Below are 23,423 nucleotides of genomic sequence, written 5' to 3'. Positions count from 1 at the left end.
AGATTCATGGATTTGGAAAAAGCATGGAAAATGACAGAGTTCAACAATATTTATCTGATGTTTGGCTCTTTACATAGCCTTGAGATTCTGTTTCTGCCTAGGACATACAAAGATAGGGAGATGGTAAGAAATCTTAATTGTTCTTGTTCCTATCAAAACGTTGAGGTAGAGCAACCAAATAGCCTGGAATTTAAGAGAAGACAGATCCCCATGAAGAGAGATAGAATCATGCAAAGGTCAGTGCTTGGAAGGAAGTGGTGGTCACCATATGAGTTGGAAAGAATGCACCCAAATGTTGGATAAATTGCTATAGGCTGAGCGTGAGCTAGAGTAACATCATCAGAAACATGGAAACCCCAAGCCCCAGGGGAATCCCACCTGCTGTCAGACTCCATGGAGCTTCAGAGGAATCATTGTGGGCAGGGTGGCCGAATGGAAAGGGCCACCATATTAGTGCAGGAACTGGCCACTGCAGGAAAAGCACTGGCTGCTCTCCCTGCCTATTCTTTTCCCTCTTAGGAAGCAAAGGCCTTAAGATGCTGAGGGAGGAGGAGCAAATCTCAGGGCTCCAAGATTAGCCACGAGAGGGAATAAAGCCTCACTAACTTCCTAACCTGCTCTTCTACCAAGAAAAGAGAGAAAGCCTCTTGACTACAGATCACAAGTGGTCTGGCGGTTGGAAGAACACTTTTCTCTACACCTGGGGAGAGGCAGGAAAGGATCTTGAACAATTATGGCTGGCGTATGGGAAGAAAACAAAATCGAACCTTCTACTTGAGAGAGGCTTAGAAAGATTCTGGTGCCCAGAACTCCACACCAATTCAGTAGGAGTAGGAACTGCCCTGAACAAGACCCCTCAGAAGCAGCACAAGGGCAGGAGCAGCTGGGTTGCTGAGGAAGCCAGCAGCTGAGACGCTGGACCCTCCTTACCTGAAGCTGGATCCCGCAACAGAGACTCCCCAGAAGTCCTGACAAGGAAGGGGGGTAGGAACACAGAGGAAAGAAACCCCTTGGTAGTGCAGACGCACAGAAAATACTAACAGCTGTGGGGAGAACAGCAACACTTAGAAAAACTGTCAGGGCCACAACCTACTAGCCTAGCACAGCCCAGCAGCAGTCCCCCATTAGGTGAACCTGAAGATACCAACGCACTGAGCACAACCACACAGCCATAGACCCGAAGACTAGCCCAGATCCTGACCACCTTCCATGCTGATAGCCTTGAAGATGAAGAGGCATGCTCTTTCTGGGCTCTTTCTCTCTCTCTTTCTGATGTTAGTCACTGATGTTCTCTACGTGACATTCAATATTGTCAAAATTCATGAGACATACCCAAAAAAAGGCAAGAAAAAACAATTCATTGTCAAAACAAAACAGTAGACCAACCCAGCTGTGGGAGTGACCTAGATGTTGAAACTCTCAGACTGGGCAGTAGGAGTATTTTTAGTATATAAAATAATCTAGGAGAACAGATGGACAACATACAGGAACAGATGAAGAATTTCAGTGGCGAAGTAGAAATTACAAGAAAATGTGGAACGAAATGCTAGAGATGAAGAATTTTCTTGATAGTGTCATCAGTAAACTTGACCCAGCTGAGGAAAGAACCAGTAAACTTACAACTAAATCACGAAAAATACCCAAAACAAGACCCAAAGAGGAAAACAAAAACAAAAAAGCACAACAAAGACCAGAGAAACCAAGAGTGTTGCAACAATATCAAAAGGTCTAACATATATATACTTTTAAGTTCCAGAAGGAGAAGAGCAAGAGAATGTGCGGGAAACATATTGAAAAGGTAATGGCACAGAAATTTCAAATATAAAGAAAAATGTCAAGCCACAAATCCAAAGTAGCTCAGAGACCTACTCCAGCAGGATAAACCCTACACAAATAAATAAGTAAAAACTAAGAACCAAAGGTAAAAAATGATAAAGAAAAAATATTCTGGTTCTGTTTCTCAGGAGAACCCTGATAATACAACACTTAAATCAGAAACAATTCAAGTTTCAAAGCATATTTTCTGGAATGATCAGAAAGTATCAAATACACACTATGGCCCTGGGGTATGTATGCATTTGGTTTGTGAATCTGTATATAGGAAGAGGTCTTGATCTCAATTTGTGAGATGCAGAACATCATGGCGGATGGCAAGGCTCTACAGACAGATTTATGCATTTAAATCGCAGCTCCAACATGTCACCTGTGTGACCCTGAGCAAACTACCTGATTTACCAGTACCTCTTTCTCTTCTATAAAATGGGATAACACAAGAACTCATCTCATATGGTTGTCACATTAAATGAGTTAAAATATCAAGTCCTTTGAATAGTGCCTAGCACATAGAAAACACTAAAACTTGTTAACTAGATAATATGATCATTTATTATGATATTTGTTTAGTAAGGACTGTTGAATTACCTTATTCTCTATTCAAATACATTTACCTAACATAGCATACATCTGGGGATGATTATATAATGTTTGATCAACACTGTCTAGTAAGTTTTTATTTTATTTTATTTTTAAGATTTTATTTATTTGACAGAGAGAGACACAGCGAGAGAGGGAACACATGCAGGGGGAGTGGGAGAGGGAGAAGCAGGCCTCCCACTGAGCTGGGAGCCTGATATGGGGCTCGATCCCAGGACGCTGGGATCATGACCTAAGCCGAAAGCAGACGCTTAACGACTGAGCCACCCAGGTACCCCAACACTGTCTAGTAAGTTTAGAAAAAAAGTGATGCTCCCGTTTATAGCAGCTTCTAATTTGGGAAAAGAACACACATCTAGAAATCAAACCCACTAAGAGTATTTGTACCTTCCTGCAGATGGTTTACTCATCCATAATGCCATTCAGGCATCATCAACATGGCTCTAACCCTCCCTTCTGACTTTTAAGCTTAGTTTTGTTTGTTTGTTTGTTCCCTTCAGAAGTAATTACTTTCAATAATTACTCTGATTTTATTTCATCTGACCATAGTCTTTCAGGAGCATTTTAAAATTGTGTGCAATTCCAATTTCACAGCGCTTTACAGTGTGCTGAGAAATACACTCCATCTTAAGAAATTGCCATGTTCTTTAAAGGTGCACATTTGTAATTAAAAGTATACAATGTGAAGAGATTCCTCTAAGAATAATTCTACAGTGACTATAAAGTAAGGAGTGATGTACTAGAAAAGGCACTTGGCACCTTCAAAACCTGACCTTTAGACCTGGACCTCACATATCTACCTACCCGTCCTTATAGGAGTAAATTTGCTTTATTCTCACATTCTGATATATATGATGCCCATACTAACATTTGCAAATTAATATTTTTTAAAAATCTTGTAATGAGCTAATGCCCATAAGGGCATTCAATGACTTATAAACCATGATTCAAAGATAACATCTTATTTTGAATCACTCTATAAAAACAATCATTTATTTTTAATGTGGTTTAGGCTTATGTGACAACAGAGAATGCCAGATTGCAAAGCCCTCTTTAAGCAAAGTACTGAGTGTTAGTTTTAGAGTTTCACAGATTTTCAAGTTTAGACATTATTTCATTAAAGTAGAAGGGCCAGTTCTGAAGTTCTTACTTTGTCTTCATAGAGAAAACTAATGGGTTTAGCCCCAGTTGTAATATGACAAGTCCTAAATTCATTTGTTTTTACCAGTAAGTGGTACTTTCATTTGCGGAAGTTTCAGAAGTGGTTTACATTCGTCAGTCTTGTTGCTGGATATATTCTCTGATTTAGATCCCCGTGCCATCACTTGTTTTGTGGTGGATAATAGATAGGGAGAGAGTTTGATTACAAAGTTGTAATCCAGTCTGTACGTCGTGATGATGTTTATGATATTATCAGTACCTTGAGATTAAATTACAGCTTGCCATTGATCTTCCTGCACTTTACCCATTTGTTTTCCTAATATACAAGAAAAAAACTCAAAAGTTTTGTAAGCACGTACCAAAATAAAACGAAAGAAATATATTCTAAGGTTTCTGACATGATGTGGTGTTGTTATGGGTAATTAAGCCACTTTTTCTTTAAGGAAACGAACTGATAAATTAGTGGAACATACACATAAAAACACCAGAGCAGTCATTAGAGTGATTTACTCTCATTAAATTTTTAAGCTCTATTGGAACAATACTAAGACATACACCAGTAATAACTTTTTTTTTTAGATTTTATTTATTTATTTGAGAGAGAGAATGAGAGAGAGAGAGAGAGAGAGCACATGAGAGGGGGGAGGGTCAGAGAGAGAAGCAGATTCCCTGCTGAGCAGGGAGCCCGATGCGGGACTCGATCCCGGGACTCCAGGATCATGACCTGAGCCTAAGGCAGTCGCTCAACCAACTGAGCCACCCAGGTGCCCATCCATCAGTAATGACTTTTAACAACTCACTGTAGCTTTCTCTGCACGGGAGTAAAACTGGTGGCAACGGATACTTTGGAGTTTCTGCAAATGTGTGGCTCCACGTTTGCACCCTGAGCATCTAGAACCCTGGAAGCACCATAAATCTCGCCCTGGTCCCTCAGCGCTCATTTGCATATGAGGAAGCCCAGGCCAAGAACAGTTGAGGAAATTGTACAAGATTATCTTAAGTCTTTTCGTCAGTCTGTTACTGTGTGCAGAGACTAACTTGGCTGATGCCAATCATCTTTGGCAGAAGAGCATTCCTCAAAATGTAACGTGCCTAAGAATTGTCAGAGGTCCTTGTTGAACATAGACCCCACTTCCAGAGAGGGGCTCAGGACTCTGAATATTGGACAAGCATATAAGCAAGTGATTCCAACGTGCCGAGGTCTGAGAAACCTGACTCTGGAAGGGGAGTGCTTAATCTAAATATCACACAGGAAGGGTTGAGTTCCTTTTGAAACCTCTCCCCATTAGTAACTGAAAAATTATGACAGAGGGTGATGAAAATGTACCTGTCTTCCGAATCTAGGTATTGTTTTTGAAGTGCTCAAAAGTGTTTCCAAAGATGAAAAATTGTTTCTCTTTTGTTGAATCAAATACATTTAAATAACCGACTTATTTTCCACAATCTTGGAAATGGGTCTGCATGTTCACTTTTGACATGACAACTACTTTAGTATCTGTTTTATTTGAATTTCTTTTTATCCTTTTAAATTAAAAAAAAATGGAATCATCTTTTTATCTTCATATTTACATTGCATCCTTATATTTACTATTAATAGAGTCTGGCTACATTTGAAAATCTTTGTCCCTTGGTAGTTTTCTATCAGGGTAGTTTATTACATTGATTTCTAAGTGAAATCTCTCAAAAGTATTATATTCAATGCTGATGATGTTCACATTTCTGTGTTTAAATTCTATGGGTGAGCCTAAAAAAATATATAAAAATATGTACCTGGCCTTGCCTCAATTATCTAGAAATGAGAGAAAGACAGGGTAAGCTCTAGAAGGTTCTCAAAGACCAAGTACAAGAACAAGAGACAGAAAAATGGAACTTAACAGTGAGCCATGGTGAGCCGATGAGACAGAGTGACAAATGGAAATTCCAATCTTTGTGTTGGGGAAACTAGGAGGATAGTGGGGATTTTGACTCAAAAAATTAGTGAATGTATAGGAACTGTCTTGGGGTGGAGGGTTGAATGTGTGGAGAAGGGAAATTAAGTTCTGTTACATTTCCAATGGGGGCAGTAGCATTGAAAATATAGTCCTCCAAATACAGGTTAAGATGAAGCGGCCATCAGAATGTTGTTAGTAGTTGAAACAGTGAAAATGAGCACCATTTCCCATATCTCGACGTAAAAGAGAGTGAGAGAACAGGACCAGGGATATGTTCCCACGCAAGAGGGAAGGTTATTCAAATCTCCATGCCCCAAAGAAATAAATTTCAAAAACACACGAATCTATGACCAATAGACTTAAAATGTAGCAAAAGAGATTCATACGCTACTCACCAGCACACGCATCCCTCAAACAAAATGTCCTACTCCTCTAAGAAAGAAGTCACAAAATTTTTCATTAAGCAAAATATGGACTGTAAACTAGAACATTAAAGAAATGCATGGGAGTTCTCTCTCCTAATAAGTTTATGAAACAGTCATTACCAATAAAGAGCTACATAACATCTTTTTTAAAAAGATTTATTTATTTATAGTAGAGAGACAGCAGGGGGAGGGGCAGAGGGAGAGGGAGAGAGAACCCTCAAGCAGACTCCCTGCTGAGTGTGGAGCCCAGTGGGGGCTCCATCACAGGACCCTGAGATGGTGACTTGAGCCAAAATCAAGAGTCACTCACTTAACCAACTGAGCCCACCCAGGTGCCCCAAGAGCTAACTAACATCTTAAGAAATCTGTAGGTTGACGTCTTCCAGGTAGGACTGCTTTAGTTACTTGCATCAGAATATAGCTGAAGTTAAAGGACATAAAAAAAGGGAGGGTATTACAAGAATAAGAAGCATTTCGCTGAACCCTAGGGCAGGAAAGCTGCTGGGATTCAGGAAGAAGCAAGAAGCAAAGATTCTCAGTTCGTCATCTCAGCTTCACTCTGTCCCTTTGCCCACTTACACTGGCTTCCCTCATTTATCTAGCTTTGGTGGGAAAGATGGCTCCGAAGTCCTGAAGAGATGGTGCCCCAGTTTTAAATATCTAAGGAAGTATCTCTAACTGGCCCAGCACTGATCCAGTCTGGCCACTGATCTCTGGCATAGAACCAATCTATGGAGATAGAGATACCACTATTGTAGTAATATACCTCTGAGACCATGTAAATGAAAGACGGAAAAGTTCCGAGAAAATCTGGGTGTTGGGGAAACAAATAGTTATCAGAAAACCCCACTTGACACACAGACACACACACACACACACTTTATCCCAAATACATCGAAGTGCTTCCATATAATTATTATCCAAACATACTCTTAAGCTTCAAAAAGAGGTCATTTAAAAGCATATTTGATGAGTTTGTCTGGTGAGAATATAAATTCAAAATCTCCAGGTATATTTCCATTGAGGTGAGATTCCTTATGTTTTTATACTCTATAGTATAAACGATAGCCTTAACCACTTCAAACACACATGGTAAATAATGGTAGAAGGAAAATAGTATAAATATAATAACATTTCCAATATAAAGAAAGGGGGGAAAGGAAAGCAACATATATTGCTTTCCAGCTCATAACAGATTGGGTTCTGTGCTAAACAAAATAAGCTAATCTCATATACATCCATTTATTGACTAACTACCTTGATGTCTTGGTCATCCAATCCAAATACTCCAGGTGGTGAACTTTAGAAAGATTTTTCATGTTCACTTACATTCAGAGTGACCCCTAGGAGACACAGTATGAGCACACCTCTGTCCTTAGAGCCATATGAGTCCATTTCTTTTGGGAGGCACCACTTGGCACCAGGGCTTGCAGTAGGACCTAAAAAATTAGGGAACCCTATTTCAGAGCCTCAAAGATTTTCTGAAAAAACAACTCCCTAGTTGGGCTGTCGGTTAAGAGCATCTCTGAGGACACTATGTCTTAACAGTAATGAGAGAAATCTTATTAAAACATTGTTAGAGGAGAGTCTCAGCTATGGGGCTAGTTTCCTAGCAAATGCTTCCTTTCTTCCTGCTTTCCACTTGAAAATCTTTGTCTCCAGAAATGGGTGGAAACCCTGTTAGACACGGTCAGGTTTCCGAGCACGAGGAGTACAGTGACAGCGGTGGTGTAGACGTAATGGCCTCAAGACTTCTCTAGTTGTTGGGGCGCCTGGGTGGCTCAGTTGGTTGGGCGACTGCCTTCGGCTCAGGTCATGATCCTGGAGTCCCGGGATCGAGTCCCACATTGGGCTCCCTGCTCGGCAGGGAGTCTGCTTCTCCCTTGGACCCTCCCCCCTCTCATGCTCTCTCTCTCTCAAATAAATAAATAAAATCTTTAAAAAAAAAAAGACTTCTCTAGTTGCTGCTGATAACATTTGTTCCATGTTTTAGACTCTTATATTTCTGAATTATTAAAGCAACATTTGTTTTAAGAATGGTGGTTTCCAGAAAATCTATATGGTACAGATAAACAAGATGCCGGTTCGTACATGACCAGATTGCCCAAGGATTCTCACGTTCAGGTGAAATTCCCTGAACTGACTGACAATTTATTGGGCATCTTGGCTTGGATTTTGTGTCTCATTAATAATACCTTACTAAGTGATATAAGATGAATTTACTGATTTTTTTTTTTTATATTTTGCTCTTTAGTTGACTACAGTTTCAGTTGGAGTGGCTATGTAATCTGTCTAAAGAGAATAGGAAGAGATTAACCAGCCTCTTCACCACATACTAAGGCCCTTCACCCTCCCATCTTAGGTTGGTGAGATTTTTTTCTCACAACCTACCCCATCTTGAATTAATCAGAATCACATTTGTTAAGGTGCTAATCTTTCAACCCAAAGCAGGATAGTTCTGTGTTTTAAGGACGGATGATAATGCCAGAAGATATGTGGGCACTCCAGCTCACCTTTTATTCTTGGGCAGATAATTTAACCTATCTGTTCTCAGTCACCTCCTCGGTAAACTCTGGATAACAATAATATTTGCTTGTACTATTGTCATGAGGATTAATTTAGTTAATGCACAGAGTCCCTACCACATAGTAATCACTGTAAGGTTTTAGCTAGTATAATTTTTAACCTCTACCACCTGACTATGGTTCTATACAGTGGTGCCATAAAGAACAATCTCTCCTCTTTCATATGACCTCCCTTCATAGTTGGAGACTGCTCTCATGTATTCCCTTGAGTCTTTTCTTCTGCAAGCACAGCACCCATGGTCTTCTAACTGATCCTCAAATGGCATGGTCCCAAGACCTATCATCCCAGTTAGCCTCTCACTGCTCATGTCTACACTTCATAAATTGACTTTGAATGTGATGTGAAAATTACAGAGCTGCATAAAATCATTAGCTCCCTACTTCATCTTAAAATATCACTGCAGAACTATGTATTTCACAAATCAAAGTGGAAACACTCTAGAGAGTTAGTTGAGGAAATGGAGACTAGTGGCGAAGGCAGAGAAAAGTGGGTACAGACTCAGCCTCTAAATTCAGAGACTGAGTTGACCAGGTGTATGACCCTGGGCAATTCGCTCATGGAGAAAATGAGAGGATGATAAACACCACTGTTATTTCAAACATGGAAATAGGGAAAATACCAGCCTTCCCTCACAATTGCTGAAAAGCTTCAAGGTAGCCTATCTGTCTTATTTAAAATAAAGTCCTCATCCCCAGTCAGTCTCTACAGAACACTCTATTTTCTCAATAATATTCATCATGATATGATTTTACTGAATTCACTTATTTATCTTTTTAAATGATTACAACTCCACCCCACTTGAGATTGTTTTTCCCCTCAGGGACAAGGGCTCAGTTTAATCTTTGTCACCACTAGCTTTTCAATACCTGATACGTAGTAGGTGCCCAATAAATGTGTGTTGACTAAATGAGTGTTTGGCCCATGATAGTCATACAATAAATGTTCATTCTTTTTTGGACGAGGTTATGCAAGCACAAAAAGTATCTGTTTAAAAAATGGCTTGTAGGAATTAATCAAAAGTTTTACAGAAAGTTGTGCAGACCCTGCCAGGGTGTAAGACAGAAATGCTTATGCACTTGGTAGTTAAGGTCTTGCAGAGGGTGATTTAGAATGCTAATTATTACACAAATTCTGTTCTTTATTCTCTCTCTGCGGGAGTGAGTCCTGATGTTTAGCTGAACACGGGACTTCAAAATAAACGCTTTATTTTCTAGCTCCCTTTGCAGCTCTATGTATGGGTCAACGTAATGCAGTTCTGACTGATTGGATGTAATGAGAAAAGTGATGTGTAGGGACGCCTGGGTGGCTCAGTCAGTTGAGCGTCCAGGTCTTGATTTCAGCTCAGGTCATGATCTCAGGGTCCTGGGATCCAGCCCCGCAATGGCTCCGTGCCTAGGGGGGAGTCTGCTTGAGGTTTCTCCCTCTCCCTCTGCCCCGCCCCTCACTCTCCCTCTCTCACTCTCTCTTTCTAAAATAAGTAAACAAATAAATCTTTAGAAAAGTGATGTGTAGGAATTCTTGGAAATGTGGCCTTGTCAGTAGCCTTTTCTTTCCATGAAAACCAGAATGGAGGCATGTGATGAGCCTTCCTGAGTCAGGTGTTTAAGAGCAACTCTCTAGGAGAGAACAGCCTAGAGATTGCTGACTCCTGACAACTTTGTAGATCTGAGCCGCCACACCAGCTTGAGAAATAACCATCTTTCTTTCTCTTCAAAGTAATTATTTGTGGTCTCCATCGTAGTCAGACAAATTTATATCCTGAATATAAATGCGCACTATCGGGCGCCTGGGTGGCTCAGTTGGTTAAGCGACTGCCTTCGGCTCAGGTCATGATCCTGGAGTCCCTGGATTGAGTCCCGCATCGGGCTCCCTGCTCAGCAGGGAGCCTGCTTCTGCCTCTGACCCTCCCCCCTCTCATGTGCTCTCTCTCTCTCATTCTCTCTGTCTCAAATAAATAAATAAATAAAATTTTAAATGCGCACTATCAGTGCTTTAAATATAGATCTTTGCCCTTCTACTTGTGATTTCAGCTCCTAAAACCAGGGTTGATGATAAATTGTTTGTCAACCTTATATGACTACATTCTCTTTTTATTACATATATCCTGATTACCTTCTGCAAAGACAGGGATTAGAGGCTTTTTTTCTTAAGAGTGGAGATGTAATGGGTTGAATAGTGTTCCCCAAAATTCATGTTCACTCGGAACCTCAGAATGTAACATTACTTGGAAATAGTTATTTAACTAATAAGTGTAATTAGTTAAAGATCTCAAGATGAAATCGTCCTAGATTTAGGATAGGTACTAAATCCAGTGACTAATGTCCTTATTAGAGAAAGGAGGAGACTTACCTGCACAGACACATGAGAAGGGTTATGGGAAGTCAGAGGCAAAGATGGGAAGGATGCTTCTGCCACAAGCCAAGGAGCCACCAGAAACTGGAAGAAGCAAGGGGGCCCTCTCCCTTAGATCCTTCGGAGGAAGTGTGGCTGTGCCACCACCTTGATGGTGGACTTCTGGCTTCCAGGACTGTGAAAGAATAAATCTATGTTGTTTTAAGCCACCAAATTTGGGATAATTTGTTATGATATGCCCAGGAAATTAATATAGAAATGAAATTAGATTTTCTCTTCAGCCCTAGACTTCTGGTTGGTCAGTGGGCTCCAGCAAAAAAATGAATGGCACACTCAAAGGGTTTAACTGAAAGAAGTTAGGATTAGGAGAATCAATAAGGGTCCATAATGCCCTAGCAACACAGAAACCATGTCACCCCTAGGACTGAAGACATAGGGAGAACGTGCATTTCTGGAGGAACTGTCAGGGAGATAATGTAGCAGTTCGCCTCTGAGGCACAGAGCAGGATAGTAAGGGGCACAGAATGGATCTGGGCATGGGTGCAAATAGACAATAATAAGCAGAGGTTCTACGACTTGATTTGGCAGGATATGCAGCCACTCAAAAGGATAAACTAGATAGCGAAGCCCCCGAGGGAGAATATATTTAGTCATCTTTGCAAACCCAGGTTTTACCATGAAGCTTAGCAAACAAGAGGCATCATGAATCTACTTACACAGATGATCAAACTCTAGTGGTAGCACTATTTATGCCAATTATAATTATTTAAAGTCAGAATATATGTCATCTCAAATTTTGTATACTGAACAGTAGGTTATCAGGCACACGGTATATGAAATGTGACTGCCAAGTAAATAGATTTATTATACAGTGAGGAATACTTGATAGTCCCGGTGTGTACACTAGGTAAAAGTGTTTGAATTCATGGCTGAATGAATAGAGATTTCTCAGTCTGTAGCACAAGCTACAGACTCCAGGTATTAGGAAGATACCAAGTCCAGCATGCCCCTGGCCAATCTGAACTTCTGGAAGAATGCTCTGCATTTTCTTATAAGAAGTGTTTTCAAAGCACAGAGAGATATTATACATGCACAATTTTCAGAGACTCAGACTTTGAATTTTTCAACAAAATATAATGAAATGGGCACAAGCCCTGCCAAAGGTGAAATCTCTTATCATGCAGTGCCTTTCACCTGAGAAATAATTTAGCTCTATTTTCAAGCAACCTCTCCTTCCAGATGATCAGTGAAGCGATATGTGCTCTGTAGGCTTAAATGGGGAGAATATTAATAGAATGTATCATACATCGAATTTGAGTGGAAAGTAACAGTGAAGAGAAATTTAGAGGGAAATGAATTAGAAACTTGGTAAAATACTGGAAGGAGCAAAGAGGGCAGCACATTCACTCATTTTACCAGACTGATAAAAAACAAAAAACATCTGATGGATTCAGAGCAGCCTCCTTTGGCCCTTTCGCTCTAGAGAATGGGAAAATAATGGCAACCTTTAAAAGTAGCAGCTTCCCCTTCCTCTCCCTGGGAGGGAGTTGATCATTGTGAGCCCAGAACGTTTAACAAAAACCCCTATAGTTCAGTAGTTTACTGAGAAGCTCTGTGGTTTGTGAAAGAATACTGAATTTGAGGAGGCCTCTCACTATTTCCTGTGATCAGGTGATTGATTGAGTTAGCAAACATTTATTGGGTACCTACTTGGATGCTAAGCACTGTGAGAAGTGGAGAGTGAAATTGAATGCACAGGTCCTTCTCTGAAGGATCTCTAGCGTGTGAGTGAAAAGGATAAGTAGAACATTTATTAGATGCAGTTTACATGTCATTAATCACATCTTCAGGGTGATATATAAATAGAGTGGCCTAACTCGCTCTGGAAAACCTGGATATGTTTGCAGAAAGAGGTGACACTACCGGTGGGTGCATAGATTTGCGGAGGTTGAGCAAATTGATGTGGGGAGGAGGATACATCTGGTGAGAAAATTAGCATGAACAAAGACAAGGAAGAAGGAAGGAGCATGGCGCCTCAACATGCACCTTCAAAGCACTCCCACAGGTATGTTTGGCTGTGGTGAGGGGCGTGGCTGGGTGGGGGCGTGGCTGTGGGCAAGAGCTTGGCTTGTGAGGGGCGTGGCTGTGATGAGGGCGTGGCTGTGGTGAGGGGCGTGGCTGGGCGGGGGCGTGGCTGTGGGCAAGAGCTTGGCTTGTGAGGGGCGTGGCTGTAGTGAGTGGGTGAGGCTGTTAGGTGAAAAGGGTGTTTCTAGAGGATGAAAGAACAGGAGGCTCACAGGAGATGCTGTATGAAATATGTAATGGAATCTCTGAAATAGCTAAGAGTCTAAGAGGGGGAACTACTCTCAAGTGAGACTGGAACGTTTGTACGTTGGCAGAATCTCTGCAGCCACAGTGTAACCCATGAATTGAAACAGAAGGATCTGAGAGGAAGGAAAGAAATTGGGAAACTAGTGAATAATCCAGAAAAAGAGATGGAACAGCATGAAACAGGAGCAGTAGGGATGGAGGGGAGATGACAGATCATCATGACAGGTGTGACTTCAAAGAGTAGAGTCACTTAACATCGCCCAAGCCTGGCCTCCCTCCTCCACCTCAGGAACTTGCTCCCAGGGCCACATTGATTTTGGACTTCTGGCTCCTTTGTCATCCCTCAGGAGTTCCACTTCTGGAATCTGTAGCTCCATTAAACCTCCCTTTGCATAAGTTTTGAATCCTCAAAATTTCTCCCATTACTTCTTTTGTTTGACTTTATCAAGACTACCTACCCCATTGCCTTGTCTTCAAACCCCCCTCTTTGGGGTTCCTTGCATGGTGCCTCCAGGCCTGGCTTGGTGCATCTCTCTCCAGAGCCCTCCTAGCGATCTCTCAGCATAATGCCCCACACAAGCCCAGTAGACTCACCTGCCTTTTGTCTTCAAATACTAAAGGGGATGCATACTGTCATCATTAAACCCATCTCCTGACTTCCAAGGTCGGCATAAACACCCACCTCCTGGAGACCTCTAGCTCCAATCCACTGTCCCCCAGACTTAGCTCAGTAGCTCCATCAGCACCAGTTCCAAAGCTGTCCTCATCGTAGTGAGTACTCACCCAAGGCAGGAGGCCAGGAACCAAGCCCAAGCCTTTCCCTTCCTCTCGCTTCCAGTACTGGCTTGCTTATTAAGTCCCACTGAAGACTGGAAATCAAAGGAATTGGTGCTTTATTTTTTCTTTAGTTTGTCTGTGAAAGTAGGTTGCAAGATCAACTTCTAGGAGAAAAAGAGTAGCCATTAGTGTAATTGGGAAGTTCATTTAAATTCAAAAGGTCATTCTTTAGCTGTAAAAGAAGAGGATGGAAGTAAAATGATCTCTAACATTCCCTTCAGTTTAGATATATTATAATTAATGATCCTTGAGTGCAATTATTTCAAAAACATGTATTTTCAGATATATTTTTTCCAAAAATGTATCTTTTCAAGGTTTTACACCACAGATGCCTCGTTATCCAAATCCCTCCACACTTAAAATTCAATCCCACTTTCTGTCATAAAGAAATTATGTTTTGATTAATTTTTCTGAATCCATAAATATATGTTAAAAAATACAGAAGAGGATAAAAAAAATAAACCTAAACTCTCAGGCTAAAATATGCCAAAATACAAAGTACTTAGCAATGTGAATAAAACAAAGCAAAAATAAACTGACTGAATTAAGATAAATGTATGGGAATTATTACATTTTTGTAAAATAAAACACAGTAATGAAAAATATTCTGAAAGTTTGTTTTTTTTAACTTAAGTAGAATGAAACCCATAAATTCGTGTGCAATGAGTTTTCCATGACTGAATTTTATTGAGTGGTGAGTCATATGTAGACGGACTTAAAGGTTAATCAAAAAGCTCGAAGTTATATTCTACACAATGATTTCCTGGAATGCAATTATTTGCTCATTAAGTAATCTCCTGTCCAGCAATGATACTCAAATGCACATATTTTATATTAAAGAAGAGCTGTGTTTTCCAAGGCAGAAAACAGTTGGCATTGCAAGTTCGATGTGTGTATATATAATTAAAAATCACCTCATGAATTTCAAGCCCTGCAATACATTTATATTTTTCCTTACCATCTCTCTCATCTCTATATTCCCAATTTTCAGATGGGCTGTAGCACATGAGAACCTGAAAGTGCAGTATCATAAGGCTCCTGAATCATGGACCGCTCCTCTGGGAAACTGTGACGCAGATACTTACCTCTCAGAATTATTTTGGAGACTAAACAATAGAGTGTGCAAAGTTCTCACCACTGGCCTGGAATAGAAAACTGATTCTAGTAGACGTCGCTGTGAGGGTGGGGTGGTAGGGGCTGTGGTGCCATTGCATTGGATGGTTACCCCCATGGCAATAAAGAAGGGAGTGGAGTAGGAGGAGTAGACGGGTGGGGAGGAAGGCCAGGAGGGGAGGACTGGTGGAGGGGGAGGGAGGAAAGGGGGAGGGAAGCAGTAGTGTCTCACCTACCCCTAGGTTAGTTAGTTAACCAGCCGTTACCTAGAACCATGAGTGTGGAACTCAGGGTGAGGTGAAAATAACCAAGTTTGTAAGGGAAGGAAAAACACTGATATGAATATAAATGAAAAGTATGACTTGTCAACGAAAAGTGTGACTTGTCAATGGAAAGAACAAAATACTTCATCCGGTGCAATGGTCCTGAGACTAATCGATCAGTTGATCTTTTGAATCACAAGATCAAAACACACACAAGCTATTATTTCAGTCTTCATAAAGCTAAGCCATAGGAACTTGTTATTAAGACACAGGGCTGGTAAAAGGAACAAGTAATATATGTGTGTGCCCTTTGTGTCTTAAAAATAGCTACAGCCGGAGCAAAGCCCTTGGATGACAGGAAGAAATGGAAAGTTACGGTTTTCACAACTTCTGATTAACTTTCAGTGCCTCCCAAGCACGAACAACTGGAAATGAAGAATGCCGTGTTGAGCTAAATATTTAGAAATAAAGAATCTAATAATTGTTAGAGGACACAAATCAAAGCTAACTATGAGACAATTTCTGTATTCCTTCTGCAGCCTAATGCGCTACGTTCAACAAAAGGTTAGGAAGTAATCATGAGAATGATTTCTTCTTTTTAAGCTATCACCCCTACAGCCAAGAATGGTTCCTTAGTTCAGTGCTTACACTGTGTGTGTGTGAGTGTGAGCGTGTGTGAGTGTGTGGTGTAACCTCAATGTCACAATATTTAGCGTCAGATTGTTTGGATTCAAATCCCCTAATTTACTAGCTGGGGCCTTCTGGAAATCAACCCCTTTGAACTCAGATCACTTAGAGTAAAATTGGGATAGCAGTGATGCCAACCTAACAAAAATTGTATACGTGTCTGTCATATACTAGACCCTCCGTAAATGATAGCTTTATTATTATTTGTACATATACCTGTTTAATAAAGACACACTTTTAACTCTTTAATTCTTATATCACAAACATTCAACTCAACAGAAGAAAATACCAGAAGAGAATTAACAGCACACACATATATATTTAAAATGTACAAACATATAAATACATACATAAAATGAATTATGCTTCTATAAAGTGTAAATATAGATACATATAATAAATATCCTTGGGATTACAGATAATCCCTGCAATCCACAAGTCTCCTCCAAATTACAGAACACACCCAACGATGTGAATACACTTGAAGATAGTTCTCTTTCTCCAATGCGTACTATTGAATAGGTTGCCATGCGTGAGAACACACGCAAAAACCCATTACACTCACAATAGGTGGAAAGCTCATCTTTCTCTCTTATTTCATGGAGAGCTAGGCATGCACTAGGAACAGCCTTGTGTGCTAGTCAGGACTTCACAGGGCTAGTGACCCAGGTCTCCTAGCACCCATAAACCACCTGGATGATGGTATCCTAAGGTGTGGGCCTGCAGGAAGGGTCTGGTCCAGCCCCCACGTCAGACACTGGCTGAGCTGCAAGGAGCAGCACAATGAAATACCGATGGTTCCCTCTTCTGGTTTCTCATCCAGTGCAACCCACCTTCACCGCTTCTAACCTCTTGGAACCCAACCTTCAACTTGGGATCTGAACTTGTCCAGTGTTTTGTCTTGTTTTTTAAGCAACTGAGTATTAGGGAAAAAAGCGTTTATCTTCCTCATTGTCTATCATATTAATGCCAGAATTTCTGATGGAATTGGATGGTGGTAATATCAGGTGGCTGTTGGCACGCATTTACATCTAGGAAGGTCATACCAAAGTATGGTACATATAATTATAGAAACAGGTCCTCAGAACCCTTCTTCATTTCTTTCCAAATTTCAGATTGAAAAATGTGCTTTATTAAATGTGCTTTATTCCAGTTAAGTGTATACTGTGGACAGAATAACTAATGAGCAGAATGTCAGTGCAGATATCCCTAGATCTGCATGAATACCTATTTCTGTTTTCTATCTATCCATTTGTCTTCACAATAAAACTGCTTATTTGGTTATTCTCAGCATATTGTTTTATGCAAGAATGACACAAATCCAAGTCCTGGAAGTTTAGAACACTAATTTAACTTGTTATTGAAAGTATTTTATAACAAAATGCTAAGCGAGGGGTCTGCATTCATCAGAACACAGCCTCTGAGGCCAAACTGCCCAGGTTCTTACACCTGCTCTGTCACCTGCACTTACCCTGTCTTTGTGGTGGTTTCCTGACAGTAAAATGGGGCTACTGAGGGCCCGGCCTTATCACTCACTGTGAGTGTTAAGTGAGTTAGTTTAGAACTGTTCCGGCCTGTCCATTGTGCTGGCAACAGGCTACCACTTGATCAGAATGCACGGAACCACTCACATAAAAGCATGGCTTTACTACATGTAAGCCACACCTTAGGTGGGAATGTGAGCTGGTGCAACCACTCTGGAAAACAGTATGGAGGTTCCTCAAAAAGTTGAAGATAGAGCTACCCTATGACCCAGCAATTGCACTACTGGGTATTTACCCCAAAGATACAAATGTAGGGATCCGAAGGGGTACCTGCACCCCGATGTTTATAGCAGCAATGTCCACAATAGCCGAACTGTGGAAAGAGCCAAGATGTCCATCGACAGATGAATGGATAAAGAAGATGTGGTATATATATACACAATGGAATATTATGGAGCCATCAAAAGGAATGAGAGCTTGCCATTTGCAATGACATGGATGGAACTGGAGGGTGTTATGCTGAGCGAAATAAGTCAATCAGAGAAAGAGAAAGACATGTATCATGTGACCTCACTGATATGAGGAATTCTTAATCTCAGGAAACAAACTGAGGGTTGCTGGAGTCGGGGGTGGGGTGGGAGGGATGGGGTGGCTGGGTGATAGACATTGGGGAGGGTATGTGCTATGGTGAGCACTGTGAATTGTGCAAGACTGTTGAATCACAGATCTGTACCTCTGAAACAAATAATATAATATATGTTAAAAAAAAAAAAGAAGAAGAAGATAGCAGGAGGAGAAGAATGAAGGGGGGGAAATCGGAGGAGGAGACGAACCATGAGAGAGGATGGACTCTGAAAAACAAACTGAGGGTTCTAGAGGGGAGGGGAGTAGGCGGATGGGTATGAAAGAGGGCACGTTCTGAATGGAGCACTGGGTGATATATGCAAACAATGAATCATGGAACACTACATCTAAAACTAATGATGTAATGTATGGGGATTAACATAACAATAAAAAAGATTATTTGGTAGAATATACCAGTAAAAAAAAAAAAACTAATGATGTAATGTATGGTGATTAACATAACAATAAAAAATTTAAAAAAACAAAACAAACAAACAAAAAAATAAATCACACCTTAGTAACCCTGACTTTAAAGACTGTTCCTGACTCACTATAATAACTATGTACATTCAAATTACTATTATCATCCTTACACAATTCAGAAAAAGCCTTCTGCTATGGCCTGCATTTTTGTGCCCCCCTAAATTTATGTGGAAACCTAACCTCCAACGTGATGGTATTAGGAGGTGGGATCTTTGGGAGGCAGTTAGGATTAGATGGGGTCAGGTGGAGCCTCTATGAATAGGATTAGTACCCTTAAAGTGTCTGGAGTGTTCTCTCTCTCCCCCTAACCCCTCCCTCTACCTCCCTCTCCCCTTCATTCCCTGCCCCTCTCCCCTTCTCCCCCTACCCCCACTCTGCCCTCTACCACATGAGCACACCGCATGAAGACACCATCCGCAACCAGAAGGAGCGCTCTCACCAGAACCCAACTGCATTGGCCCCTTGACCTGACTTCCAGCCTCCAGGACTCTGAGAAAACAAATGTGTGTTGTTCAAGCCTCCGGTGTGTGTGGTGCTTTGCTGCGCCAGCCCTGACAGACTCAGGCAGCTTCCTAACAGCTCTCTTTGCATTCTTCTTAGCGAAATTTTGAAATTGCGTTATCTTAGGACCAGCCAACGGCTCCCTCCCTTCCCTTTGGACTCCTGTCCTGCTTTCTTCCTTCCCCCTCATCCTCCTGGGCTGCTCCTGTCCTTCATTCCTTCCCCTCCTACCTCACTGCCACCTCCAGGGGCAGCAGTCTGGACACTGGGGAAGAGGTCGAGGGGGCCTATGTCTGGCATGGTACCCCCAAGTATGCAGGTGTGTAAACTCGGGTGTGAAGGCATTTGCACTGAAGTAATGAAACATTGACTCAGCTACCACAGACAAAGAGGGGGAGTTTCAGAAGGGTCCTCTATGATCTCACAGGGAAAACAGGTTGCAGCTGAGGCCTGGGGTCCTTCTTCTGTGGATGCTGAGTTCTTCCCTCTGGCTGGCTTTTCACCCCAGAGCTTCCCAGGACAGCTGGTACAGAGGGCTGCAACAGATTTGCTGAAAAGAGCTGAAATAAAAGTATATGGTTACGACTCTCAAATCAAGTTCAATGGAAAGAAATACTTATGATTGTTTTTCTTTAATTTCTTCATACATTCTTATTTTCTAATTTTTAAATAAATTTTCAGTTTTTTTAAGATTTTATTTTTAAGTATTCTCTATGCCCAACATGAGGCTGGAAGATCAAGAGTTGCAGGCACCCCCCGACTGAGCCAGCCAGGCACCCCTTCTGAAGACTTCTTATTTCCTTTTCCTTTCTTCTCCTTTCATTTATTTATTGTATCACTTTCTGCAGCTCCCCGTTTCCTTATCTCCCTTTGTGATCTATGTTTTTGCTTTGAAAGGACTCCCACTCTATATTCTTTTCTACTTCAAAAATTGTCTAAGTCAGTTATTCTGTTTTCTGAATCATTCAATTATGCATAATAATTTGAGACAATCCACTTTCTTGGTGTTGAGATAGGACACAAAGAATATGATGGGTTTTTTTAAGACATTTAACCTCTCCATTAATTTTCTTCAACTTCTTCTATTTCTCCTAATCCCCTTCCTTTTATGTGGGATTATTTTTCACAGTGAGTTCCTATACAAAAACCCACAGAACAAGCCTGTACAACAATATATTTTTGATCCTTATGTGATCACAATGTCAACCATGGCTTTTTTTTTTTTTTGGAAGTAAAATTAGCATACAGTTTTATTACAATAGCCAAGATACAGAAACAGCCCAAGTGTCCATCCACTGATGAATGGATGAAGATGTGGGATATATATACACAATGGAATATCACTCAGCCATCAAAAAAGGGAAATCTTGCCATTTGCAAACAACAGGGATGGACCTGGGGGGTGTTATGTTAAGTGAAATAAGTCAGACAGAGGAAGACAAATATTTGATTTCATTCATATATGGAATTTAAGAAACAAAACAAATGAATAAGCAAAGGAAAAAAGAGACAAGGCATGGCCTTTTTTCAATTTTCTAGGGGTTAATGAGATTGTGTTTAAGGTTCCTTGCAGGCCTTTCTATCTTCCTTTCTTATTTCCCACATTGCTTTTATAACCTTGGATATACAATGCTTGTCAATAATTGACAAATGCAAGATGTCTCTTAGAAATAACATTTTATGAAAAATATAATTTTACATGAAACACTTAATGAGAATAAACCCCAGTGAAAAATCAAGGTTAACAGTTCAGAAGTTGCAATATAAATTCCTTCTCAGAGAACGATTTTGATCCTGGGGCACAGAAACTATTTGTATTAGAAATAGCAGTCCTTAACCTATAGCATGTGGGGTGCAACTCCAACAAATCTGCATAGGACCTCTTGTCCACTGTTTTACTCATGGTCAAGAGAAATGAATACAATAGAGATCAATGAGTAAATCACGAAGCTATGATAAGTAAGAAAGCATCTTATTCAATAGGAAAGAGTCTGTAGGAAGAGGGACAATCACATGAATGCATAAACTTTCTCAGTAGGGAAGCACTGAAAATAGCCACCACCTTATCACAATAATTACTGGTGCTCATTTTTAACAAAACCTCATTGAAAAAATATGCAGGTACAAATACAAAGGTAAATCAATTCCAGTTTCTACCAGGGAAGTTAGTCTAAAGAAGTGAGCTTTTCTCTCTGATTTCAGCTCTCACTTCTTCTCAGTCTAAAAACATACTCAACCTCACCCTAAAATGAAAAGTCTTCCCTTGCCTCACACCCCCTTTTATCATTTGTTCATTCATTCATTCAAGAAGTATCTACTAAGCACCTTCCCTGTTCGTCACTGTTTTAACACAGAAGAGTGTCTGCAGCCCTATGGGATCAACACAAGTCCCTGTCCTCACGGGCCTCACATTCTGTTCTCTTCTCACTCAAAAAGCAATCTTTGGGGAGGGTATGTGCTATGGTGAGCGCTGTGAATTGTGCAAGACTGTTGAATCACAGATCTGTACCTCTGAAACAAATAATACATTATATGTTAAAAAAGAAGAAGAAGGAGAAGAAAAGAAGAAGAAGAAGAAGAAGAAGAAGAAGAAGAAGAAGAAGAAGAAGAAGAAGAAGAAGAAGATAGCAGGAAAGGAAGAATGAAGGGGAGGAAATCGGAGGGAGAGATGAACCACGAGAGACGATGGACTCTGAAAAACAGACTGAGAGTTCTAGAGGGGGGAGGGGTGGGAGAATGGGTTAGCCTGGTGTTGGGTATTAAGGAGGGCACGTTCTGCACAGAGCACTGGGTGTTATACGCAAATAGTGAATCATGGAACACTACATCAAAAACTAATGATGTAATGTATGGTGATTAACATAACATAATAATAAAAAAAAAATCTTTGCACCTTCCCTTTCCTTTTGAAATAATCTCATTGATATCTAGCTTATGCCACCTTATGTATTGTTTGTAACAGCTTTTTTGAAATATAATTTACATACTACACTTCACTCAAAGTATACAACTCAATGGTTTTTAGTATACTGACAGAGTTGTGCAACTAACCCCACAATTGATTTTAGAACACATATTACTGTAGCTGGTTGCTTGCAGAGAACAAATTAGAGTGGAGACCAAGCCTGGGGATGGGAAAAGCAGTTATGAAGCCTGACCCTAGGAACGATGATGGCATGCACATGATTATGTCAGAGGGACTGAAGAGAAATGTCCAGGATTTGAGAGTATTAGGAGGTAGACCTAATGCATTACTGTCAAAGTTAATGGGCCTCCCTGGAGAATTAACACTGTTCATCTCTTCCTTCTTAATATCTTCTTCCAGTGCTTTGGGGTTGTTCTACTCTATTCGATGTCTCTTATTTCCCTGAGGACTTTTCTCCATGGATTCTTCACCAGGTAGACTCTGTCTTCAATCCATTGCCTCTCTCACTTTATATCTACTTCCAGACAATCTGACACCTAATCACCCCTGATGCTAATGTCTATTAAGTTTATGTCTCCATATATATTTGTGCAAGAGAAAGATGGTTTCTTGTGTAGAAACAAGAAAGCCTTTAGAGGGGAGGGGGGTGGGGGGATGGGTTAGCCCGGCAATGGGTATTAAAGAGGGCACGTATTAAATGGAGCACTGGGTGTTATAAGCAAACAATGAATCATGGGACACTACGTCAAAAACTAATGATATAATGTATGGTGATTAACATAGTATAATAAAATTAAATTTAAAAAAAGAAAGAAAGAAAGGCTTGAGGGCTGGGGGATTTCCCTGTCTCTCCAGGGCTCTCATCTCATATCTCAGCTGCCATCCTTTTCCAAGAAGTGCACAAGAGATCTGATGGGGCTGAGTACATTTTTGGCCTTGCAACCCTGTGACACTTAAAAATAGTCTCAGATTTAATCCTCAGCCATGTTGGACTGTGATTGCTGGAAATAAGACATTCTACTAGTCATCAAAGAGGCTTTATGATTCTTCACCCAGGTATTGAGACAGGAGCTCAAGGTTATCAATTTGTCTTCCTTAGTTCATTGTCAACTGAAATGTGTAGATTTTCATGAACGACCAAGAAAATCCAGCTATTTCATTATCATTATGATCACTATTGTTACCTGCAATGGTTTGAAATATGTCCACACATTTTTCTCACACTCTCTTTAAAAGGGAGGATCTAATTACCTTCCTGTTGTGTGTAGGCTCAATTTAGTGACTTG

This window comes from Mirounga angustirostris, unplaced genomic scaffold (assembly GCF_029215605.1).
Source record: "Mirounga angustirostris isolate CCGP_5_RB_7025 unplaced genomic scaffold, mMirAng1.0.hap1 SCAF_14, whole genome shotgun sequence".
NCBI lineage: Eukaryota > Metazoa > Chordata > Mammalia > Carnivora > Phocidae > Mirounga > Mirounga angustirostris.
The sequence above is the reverse complement of the archived record's forward strand: the minus strand, read 5'-3'. Positions refer to the sequence as shown.